Source organism: Saccopteryx bilineata, chromosome 5, assembly GCF_036850765.1.
Source record: "Saccopteryx bilineata isolate mSacBil1 chromosome 5, mSacBil1_pri_phased_curated, whole genome shotgun sequence".
Lineage (NCBI taxonomy): Eukaryota > Metazoa > Chordata > Mammalia > Chiroptera > Emballonuridae > Saccopteryx > Saccopteryx bilineata.
The window spans coordinates 97,221,992-97,231,971 of record NC_089494.1 but is presented as its reverse complement, the minus strand read 5'-3'; the positions used below and the strand labels follow the sequence as shown (position 1 = coordinate 97,231,971).

General features: G+C 38.1%; 1 pseudogene; it reads left to right on the top strand.

Moving 5' to 3' along the window:
- Nucleotides 1–4,530: 4,530 nt before the first annotated feature.
- On the top strand, nucleotides 4,531–8,891 carry LOC136306516 (ralA-binding protein 1-like; annotated as a pseudogene).
- The last annotated feature ends 1,089 nt before the right edge of the window (nucleotides 8,892–9,980 follow it).

The following is a 9,980-nucleotide window of genomic DNA, read 5'->3' as shown; positions in this document are numbered from 1 at the left end:
AGAAAAGAAAGTAAAAGAAAATAAATGACTTATTCCTGTTGCATTTCATCTCCTTAGTTTTTCTATGATAGCTCAATATTCATCTAATAGATTGCCAGTTTGTCTTTTCTTTACATTAGGTGAATTTAAAAACATCTTTTTGTTACTTGAAACACGATTCTTAAGATTTCTACTTATCAATGCATATCAACATTCTTTTAAAATATGGATGTAATTTCCTTATTAGACATGGATTAAAATTAGACCTGGCTGGGAGTGGTGTTTTAGCACCAACGCTTCTCCCACAACAGTACGCCCGGATATTAATTACCAGGATGGCCAGCAATGGCAATAAATGTTTTCTTGGTCCCTAAAAGAAGAGAACTTTTAAAGCATGATAAATAGAAAAAATTATGCTGTGTGTCAGTTAAATTGATTTCCCTTTATTAACTGAAGGGAAAGGAACATAAGAATTTAAATTTATAGACCAATCAACAGAAACTGAGATGTAGATTAATCAAAGTAAAAAAAAAATAAAAAAAGCAGTCGTTTAAAAGATGCAGGCAACACGGCAAGAATGAGAAAAGTCTGATGGGCATACACAGGCACAAGAAGCAGTGAATGAAACAAGGCTGGAGTCCTGCGGGGGCTTTCTGCACACAAGTCCCCAAGGGAAGATCAAGGACCCATGCAGTGGAAGCACAAGGCAGGCACCCGGTTAAACACTGTTACCACACAAAACATAATGTGTTCCAGGTCAAGCCTAGCTGCAATAAACAGCAGGGACAGTGTGACATCGGGCTCCAGCTCAGGTCTACTTCACTTTAACTGAGCACTGAGGTTCCTGTGACTAGAGAAGGCACAGACAATTGAGAAAAGCATTTGGGAATAAGAGGGAGAACTAAATTATTTATTGATTTATTTTCAGCTCCCATTAGGTTTGTTTCTCATGTTCTCTGGAAAAACATGAAATAATAGTGTGAAAACTGAGGACCCATTAAGAACTGTGAAGGAAGGATCCACTCATTCAGTGGATGACTTCTTCCCAATAAAGCATAACAATTCCAATAAAATCATTTAAGTTGGACACTTCTTTTAAAATCACTTAAAATTTGTACTTATCTTTATAGATTTCATTTACTCCTTCCCCAGACCTCATTCTATACATTTAGGAGAATGAGTTAAATAACATTCTTATGCTTAGATGGAAATGGTGATTAACTTGCTTAATGTATTCATTATATCTCAAATCATTATATCTCTCTATCATTATATCTCAAAAAGAGAACCCTTAAGATAACCATTATAAATTAACAAAATTATAAAAAAATAATAAACTCTGGTCCAGGTGACTCTGAAAAAAAAGAGAAATATGTTTAAGCCTAAAAGGTCCACTCCTGTATCACTTTTACTACAAAACTAAGAGATTGCTTATTTCTAGAAAGAGCGAAGGGAAAGTGAAATTAATCACCTTCAGGTCAAATGATGTATGCTATGGGATAGAGTTCCTGGAAAATTGAAAGCAAACTGACTCCACAACGGGGCTTCAGGAAAAGCCCAGCTACATCTAACAAGATCCATTTTCCTCAAGAGTTCCATCCCTCAATTAGTATCTAGACTTTCCTAGGTTATAATGACTCAGGGATTGACCTCTGAGTTTAGAGATGTAGTTGAACTCCCATTTCTACATGTCAGCCAGTTACTTGCAGGAACAGTTAGCAATATATGTGTGTGATGTTTCCAAGCTCCGTTGGACTCCAAGAAGCCTTGTAAGATAGGCTCATTTCCTGAGCAGGGACAATTCTCTGTCGATAATTAGGTGAAATTGTTAGCTCCACTCCACTTCTTCTCTTCTCCCTCACTGCCTTTGATGATCATTTTAAACTCAGGCCATCCAAATTAAATGTGGTCATGAGCATTAGATTACCTGTCCAGCTAGTCTAATTAAATCCTCTGAGAGAAGTTCAGATCATCAGTGATAGAAGAGATGAAATCCTGAGAAGGCAGAATGAAGTATGGTATAGGCTCAAGGGAAATTGCAATCTTATTGATAAACCAACCAGATACCATGGCAATTTCTATTCAGAGATTTTATCATCAGAACAATGATCACTTTAATATTTCTCTTTCTAAATCGGTAATTTCATACGTAGTATGATAATGTGTACTATGATATTTTCTATTTTTTATAGTTTTTTGCTTGAACTAGAAGCTATAATATTTTATGATCTTGATATATTAATTCTTAACTTTGCAAATTATAACCAGGCAAAGGCATATATAATATTCTATGGATTTTTTTTTAAATTTTCATTGTGTTAGAATCAGTAGTTTAGGGAGATTTGTTTTAACAATTGTTCTAAGATGAATGATATAATTTTGAAAGACAAATAATTGCAAATTAGAATGGTAAAACAAGGAAACAATTTGTATCAGTCTGAAGCAAAGTAGAGGCCCTCCTGTCATTTAATGCAAGCTACTAACTAACTCAGTTTGAGAGTGGTCATATTAAGCATGTCTATCTTTTGTTATATCAAAGTCTTTATTTATTTATTATATTTCATTTTATTGTAAATTTTAATTATAAGTATTTTACATAGTTTTTGAGACAATTTTAGACTTGAAAGGAAGTTCTAAATATGCAGAGAAAATTCTCATATTTTTCTACCTTGCTTCTTTATTTTGACATCCTTGAAAAAAATCATATGTGTTGAAATTAACTAAGAAATTTATATTGGCTTACTATTATAAACTAAAGTCCTGAATATATTCGGGGTTTACCTGTTTTTGTTTTTTCAATAATGTCTTTTTTTTCCATATCTAAGACTCAATTCAGAATTCCACATTTCATTTAGCTCTCATGTCTCTTTGGTTTCCTTCAATAGGTGATAATTACTAGTTTCTTCTTTTTTCTGATCTTGATACTTTTGAAGAGCATTGGTCAATTATTATATGGAATGTTCCTTGATTTGAGATCACCTTTAAATTTAGGTTCTGTATTACAGTTAGGTCATGAGGAAGGATTCCACAAAGGCACAGTGTCCCTCTCAAGACATCACATTAAGTGGTACACAATGTTTATGTATAACACTTAAGATGTTAATGTTGAATCTTGATAGTTTGTCTAAGACAGTATCTAACAGATTCATCTTGTTAAGTTTCTACTTTTACCTTTGTAATTACTAAAATTTGGGAGAAAGATACTTTAAGACTGAAAATTTCTTGTTTCTGCTTAAGCTTTCACCCATTAATTTTAATATCCATTGGTGAAACTTACTAGCTGCAAATATAATTTTTGAGTTCTAATGGCAATTTTACTTCTAATAATAATTCTATTTTTGTCATTTCTTCAAATGCATTAATTAGGATTCTTCAGTGAAAAACAGCTATTGCTTTTGCTTCTTCCTTCTTCCCTTCCTTCACAGCCTTTTTCTTTCTTTCCCTCCTTCCCTCCCCCCCCTCCTTTACTCCCTTCCTTCTTTTCTTTTCCTGGTTTAGATGAAATACACCAGCATGTCTTCTAATGTTTATAAATATAACTCTGGCTTGAAAACTACAACTTTCTTTTTTTATTTTTATTTTTTTTTATTTTTTATTTTTTATTCATTTTAGAAAGGAGAGAGAGAGAGAGAGAGAAGGGGGGAGGAGCAGGAAGCATCAACTCCCATATGTGCCTTGACCAGGCAAGCCCAGGGTTTCGAACCGGCGACCTCAGCATTTCCAGGTCGATGCTTTATCCACTGCGCCACCACAGGTCAGGCTACAACTTTCTAATATCAGCAAAAAAGTCTACTTCTGAAGCTAACCTATTAAAAATGTAACAATGACCTCTTTTATATTCTAATGTGTTCCCCTTGCTGGCTGTCATATTCATGCAGCATTGGTCCCTTATTCTTCTCTTGTCACTCTTGCATCTGGAATAGTTTTGCAAGATTCTGGTACTTTCTGATTTATTCATGTATGCCTGAGTATTGGCCCTTCGTGCTTCTCTTCTGTCAAATTAGATTCTTGACTTTGTATCGAAGATGGCACAGTTATCTATTCAGAAATCCGTGCTTTTCATGTTGTCTAGTATATTTATTACACAAGAGGTTAGTGAAAAATAATGCTCTGAGATAAAAATTTTTATAGCAACAAATCTGACTCACCATGATTTGTGGATCATGTCAAACCACTGTCAAAAAAAAATCAAACCAGCAAAGAAACCAAAAAACAAAAACAAAAAAAAATATTTCTTAAAAGTGGACCCAGATATATCATTGTTAGAGTAGGCAGTTATTAGATATTAATACAGAGTGAGGAGTGAACAGAGTTACACATCTGATTAAGAAGGAAAAAACAGCTTTATTGCCACCCCAGGGAGTAACTGCATCAACATTGTTCTGCCAACAGGAACTAAACATCCACTAGGTGGGGAAGATGACTTTTTGGTCACCCCAGGGAGTCTGCCCAACACAGGAGAAAGAAAAGGGAGGGAGAAAACAGCAAGGAAATTTCTTTTACTGAGTGCATGCACAGTAGAAACCAAATGACCATGTGGCACTGTGACACATGAGCAGTAGGAGACAAAATGGTGACCATAAAAGTGGAAGGCACAAGTCTGGGAAAACTCGGGAAAAGATTGGATCAGGGAAGGGGACAGGTCTTGTAAAATCCAAGAAAGACATTGGGTACGGGGGGTGGGGGGGGGGTGGGGGTGAGGGAGGGTACAAGCACAGACTTCGGAAAACCCAGGAAAGAGAATAGTCTGAAAGAAAGCCTGTTCTTTCCTAAACCCAAGGAAATATAAGGAAGTTTAACAAAAACCTCAGGGCAGTAACAGCCCTATAACCTGCCTGCTCTCTGTCTCTGTGAGAGTGTACTGTCACTTTTAGGTTTAATAAACCTTGACAATATCGATTCAAACTCCTCCTATGAAAGAATTCTTGAAATTCTTTTTCCACAACACTGTTGAAGAGCCTGTTTCCTCTGGTAACATAATGCAAACAAAACAAAAGGAAAAAGAAATTATTCTATGGTGATAGACCTAGAACCCATATACTACATTATTCTTATAATGAGCACTTACTGAGCATCTTCTGTACTAAACAATATAATTTTTAATGGGGATGCAAACTTGAATGTGATATAGCTCTAGCCATCAAAGGTTATATTCAAGTGATGACAAATATAATGCAAGCCATATTTGATATACCATAAATATAATAATATTTGGAGGGCACCGAGAAGGATAATAATTACTCAGTATATTGATCAACTTGAGTTGACTGGGTCTCATCAGCTTGAATATAACAAGTCTTATTGGCTGTGTGGCTTAAACAACAAAAATTTATCTATTTCAAATTAGGGAAGCTGGCAGTCTCAGGTCATGGTCCAACAGGGTTTGGATTTTGGTGAAAGGTTTTTCTTCTAACTTGTAGAGAGTTGCCTTTTCTCTGTGATCACATGCCCTCTTCTTTTCATGTACCTGGAGCACTTTCCCACAGATCTTCTTACAAAGATACAAATCTTGTTGGATCAGGCAGTCACCCTTATACCTTCATTTAACTGTATTTCTTTATAGGTACTATCTCCAAAGCAACCACATTGGGGGTTAAAGTTTCAACATATGAGTTTGAAGAGAACACTCGGAGATTCTGAAAATTTTATTTCATTAAAAAAATAAACGTAATTATGTGTGTCATTAAATGTAAGAGCTAGAGAAGAAAACATTATTTTGTTTCTAGAAATATCTTCAAAAATTTCCCATATCAATAAAATATTGAATTCATTAACAAATTTAATTTGTAAAATACATTCACTTTTTTTGTTCTGTTTTACCAATATGCTGGTAGTCCCTGGGACAATATAACTATATTTAATTTACATGAATATCACAGGGATATTGTAACTTGTCCAAACTTATAGTGTTCATTGATGGCAAAACTTATATTAGTTTAATCACTATACAAGTCTTTTGGCTTCATCCTCTAAAATTTCTCTGTGACCAATAATGCTAAGTTATAGAAAGTATTTAAAACAGAAAATAACAAAATACATTTATATTTTCCTTCATGTTTTAATACCTTCTTTAAAAAAATATTTGTTGTGTGTAAAGGCTGTCATCATCACACTGGTGATGTGATCAGGTAGTTGACCATAATGCATTCTGGGAGATAGGCAAGTAGAAACTCGAAAATGTAGAACCAGGAAGATCTTCAAAAGAGTTTGGCCATCAGGACTGGACTCAGTTTGTTATTGATGGTAAAGACTGCCCAGTTCAGGGAATGAGGCAGATAATGCTTAAGGTTAACCTCAGATTTATGGATCTGATTGTTGGAGTAGAACCCTGGCAGAGGACTGGGGAGAGATTCATTAGGTTCAAGGGTAGACAATAGTAAGTGTTAGGCTGGGTATTACTACTTCAGCCAAGTAAAATTTCAAGCCCAAGTAGCTTGTCACTGGAAAAACTAAGAAACAACCCATTTGTTCTCAGAAGCTTAAACAATATAGATGTGAAAGTGTAGTGGTGGGTTACACAAGTGAGCAGATGTTTCAGTCAGTAACTGAGCCTGTTCTCTTCTCTCCTCATATTGTACTCTCTGTATATGTCACCTTATCCTAATTTGTGGATTTAAATACAACCTACAGGGCTCATCCTGTTTCTGATAATTCTAAACTCGTGGCTCAGGGGGCTGTGGTGGCAGCAAGAGTTCAAGGAGGCAGTAGCTGCACAGAGATGGGCACGAGGTTTTCCAGGTAGATAACAGGAAAGCTCTCTACACTGTCTTGGCATGGAAGCAGAAGGATCACGTGCTTCTGTCCTCACAGCAGCAGCTCCAGTGAACATCGCTGGAAGGAGCATGGCAGTGGTCTTACCAAAACTCCCACCTTTAAGAAGATCAGCTCTACTAAATTTCCTGGATTGCATCGCACTGGTGAGCTGTTGTCTCTCCGTGACTGCCTCCATGGGCTTCTGGTACACTGTCTAATGAGGAAAAAGACTATGGAGAGAAAAAAAGAAAATTTAAGAAAAGGAAAAAAGAACCAATGACTATGCTGCCTTTCAAGAAGATAGCTCTGGAGATGAAGCCTAAAGTTCTTCAAAAATGAAGACATCCTGAAACTGGAAATACCAGTGTTCGTGTTGCCTGTCACCAGTTCAGTCAAATAAGTAGAGACAGGAATTGACTCTTTTATTGGTGCTTTATTCTTAGCACATTGGGGTCATGTTCCCAAGCCTTCTCAACCCTCTGTCACTGCCCAACCTTTTTATAAGGGGAAGAAAAAGAATAGGTAAGAGTTTTGGAATATCAAGGCAGAGTTAATCAGACCATAGTCAAAGTTAATTGAATCTAGTCAGCGGGCATCCCATTTTTAGAGCACGAAGGCTTTGTTTGCAGACCCCTGGGGCACAAAGGTGGACTACTTGCTTATCTTGTTAAGTCATGCAGGCCCACCCAGATATCTCAGCTACTGGATAGAAACCTCTACCTGCATTAACTGTTAAACCCACTAGCCATAACCAAAGACACCATTGCTCAAGCTAAAATTTCAGCTCTTCCTATCAATCCAAGAGTATCCACAATGCCAAGAAATCTCACTTTCTGAAAAAGAAAAAAGGATTTTAAAATAAATGAGAAAGCCAAAGAGGAAAAACATGAAAGTATAAAGAAGGAAAACACAAGGAGAAGTCAGAAGACTTGAGAGCAGCAGTTGTAGTGAACAGTGGAAAGGAAAGAAGAAGCTGAAGAGGGCGATTCAGGAGGCTGAGGTACAGCAGGCTGATGTTCTGAATACCAAATCTGTTTTTGGAATTCCTTGGCTGATGCAGCAGAGAGAACCATGAGAGATGATGGCATTCCACTGCCAGCAGTGTGTGTGTGTGTGTGTGTGTGTGTGTGTGTGTGTGTGTGTGTGTAGATTATGAAGAGAAGTATGGCATGAACTGTGAAGGCATCTGCAGAGTTTCAGGAATTAAATGTGGGTGAGCTGAAAGCTGCCTGTGACAGAGAGGAGTCTCCATATATGGAAGAACATGAGCCTAACACTGTAGCCAGCCTGCTGAGCAGTATTTGAGATATCTTCTGGAAAATCTGCTTACCAAAGAGCTTATGCCTTGCTTTGAAGAGCCTGTTGGAGGAGCACTGAAAGTGAGAAAGCACAAGACTCCCAGCCCTTACTGAGAGACTGCCACAGTGTAAGAATCTTCTGGTTTTCTGTATGGTTGTGCACACGGACCATGGTCTCACAAAGAGATTGGAAACCAAAATGACTATATAGAACATTTCTATAGTGCTTAGCCTGATCATTCAGATGAGCAGTGGTGTCCTATGTAGTGTTATTGCACATGTACAAGTTCCCTTTGAAAATGTGATACTAAAACAAGTGACAAAATCCTTTCACTGGTCCAATATGGCCACTGTGTCCCACTGCCAGAGCCTCAGGCGAACATGTAGGAGGATACAGAAGACAGGAGCTTGTTTTGAATTGTTTACATCAAGATCTTCAGAGTGGGATAAAGGATTTATCTAAAAAAGATGGATTTTGGAAAGTATGAAGAGACAACCACAAGAGAAACATGAGAGAAGCATAAAGACAAGAATGTAAAGCCAAGATGGCGCAGGGACAGCCAGTCTTTCAAAAGAGAATATTTCTCAAGTAGAAATGAAAATAAAGAAGTTAAAAATATTTTCCTTGCCTAGGAGAATGAGATCCTGACTAGCAGGAGCAGCTTCTAGCCATGAAGCAGTTTCTCTGTCACCAGATTGTCTCAGAGAAAAGAAGAGGTTGGATGTGTCAGAGCTGAGATTGCAGAATTTTGGCAACATGGTCAAAGTGAGACTGAGGAATACTCTTCTGAAAGTGCAACTGAGACTGAGGATGAAAAGGAGCTTCAGAACCTCTTAGAAGATTTATAGAGGGAAAAATGAAGGCTAGAAATAAAGAATGGTCATTTAAATTAAGCAATCCGTAAAGAGCAAGAGAACATAATCTAACATTCGATTCTGTCTACTTCACTTGCTGGACCTGCACAGCAAGCCAAGCCCGGGCCACAGGTATAGAACCAGGAGCCTGAGCGGTGTTAGTTGCCACGCACTTGCATAGAGATGGTGCCCCAAAGGCAAAAGTAGCTAAGAGGTAGCAAAGGGCTGGCAAGGAGCATGTGAGCCGACCCCAAGCAGAGCCAGGAAGAAGACATCTATCTAGCATCCCATGGGTCATAGAATGCTTCAGACCTAACAAGGCCTGTGCATCTTAGGGTGATACTGAGAATCAGAATGCAGAACTCTGTTCTGTACATTCTTTTCTGTCCAGAGATTCTTCTTTCTTTCACACTCTCGTCACTTCTCATCAGGATCAGGTTACAGGGAAGAACAAAGCAATGGTGCATTGTGGACTTGTAGGGGACAAATGAGTTTTCCAGATAGCCAACTTATTTGCAGATTAATTTTCTTTGTTAATTTAAAATAATTTTTAAACCCTTGAGTGTCTTTTTTTTTGTTTGTTTGTTTTTGTTTTGTTTTTTGTATTTTTCTGAAGTTGGAAATAGGGACGCAGTCAGACAGACTCCCGCATGCACCCGACCGGGATCCACCTGGCATGCCCACTAGGAGGCGATGCTCTGCCCATCTGGGGCGTCACTCTGTTGCAACCAGAGCCATTCTAGTGCCTGAGGCAGAGGCCACAGAGCCATCCTCAGCGCCCGGGCCAACTTTGCTCCAATGGAGCCTTGGTTGCGGGAGGAGAAGAGAGAGACAGAGAGGAAGGAGAGGGGGAGGGGTGGAGAAGCAGATGGGTGCTTCTCCTGTGTGCCCTGGCTGGGAATCGAACCCGGGACTCCTGCATGCCAGGCCGACACTCTACCACTGAGCCAAATGGCCAGGGCTTGAGTGGCTTTTTTATAAACCAAAAATTATATTTGCTTTTTTTTTTTATCATGGCAGAATCAGGGTCTTATTCTCTCATTCAAGGGAGAAACCATATAAAGTAAATTCTGTTTCTGCCTTGTGGCTCTCCAC